Genomic DNA, 736 nt, shown 5'->3' with positions numbered 1-736 from the left:
TCTTTTTTTTTTTTACCTATGATTTCACCCTTTTGATAATTTTGCTATCTCAGTAAACACTGATTCAAATTTAAATAGTTCAATCATTAATTCGATTCTCCTTCAATTCTATAATCAAAGGCTTTTCACTTCAATTCAAGACAAATTAAGTGAAAAGAACCACAAAATCTTGTAACAGCAAACTCTTGCAGCAATTTGTAGATAAGTTTTGGAGGATCATCTACATAAAGATAATATTTTCAAGAAGTATGATAATCAAGAATATTAAGTTGCTGGCATTGAATCCTCTAAATACACAGTGGATTCAAGATAATTAGAATTCCATTTTTTGGTTATTGGCTTTGATTCGGTTTTCAAATCTAAAATGGTTGATTGTGAATATAGTTATCAAATCTGGGATAAAATTAAAGTTTACTTTGCTAAATTCATCATGTTCAAAATTAAACAATTGAAGGCTCAGCTCAAACTCACCAAGAAACAAGATTTTTTTGCTGTTGATTATCTCTCTAAAATCAAAGGTATTGCAGACTCCTTAGCTACATTAGGCAAACCTCTCAACTAAAAAAAGTAAGTTTACGCAATTTTCGATGGTCTTAACAAAGACTATTAGATGATTATCACTACTGTTAATTCCAAACCAACAATGTTCTCTCTTTGTGAAGTCGAAAATATGCTATTTACTCATGAGGAGATGCTTGACAAATTCCTCTCTCTCTCTCTCTCTCTCTCTCTCTCT

This window comes from Arachis ipaensis, chromosome B09, assembly GCF_000816755.2.
Source record: "Arachis ipaensis cultivar K30076 chromosome B09, Araip1.1, whole genome shotgun sequence".
NCBI lineage: Eukaryota > Viridiplantae > Streptophyta > Magnoliopsida > Fabales > Fabaceae > Arachis > Arachis ipaensis.
This window is presented reverse-complemented; position numbering follows the sequence as displayed.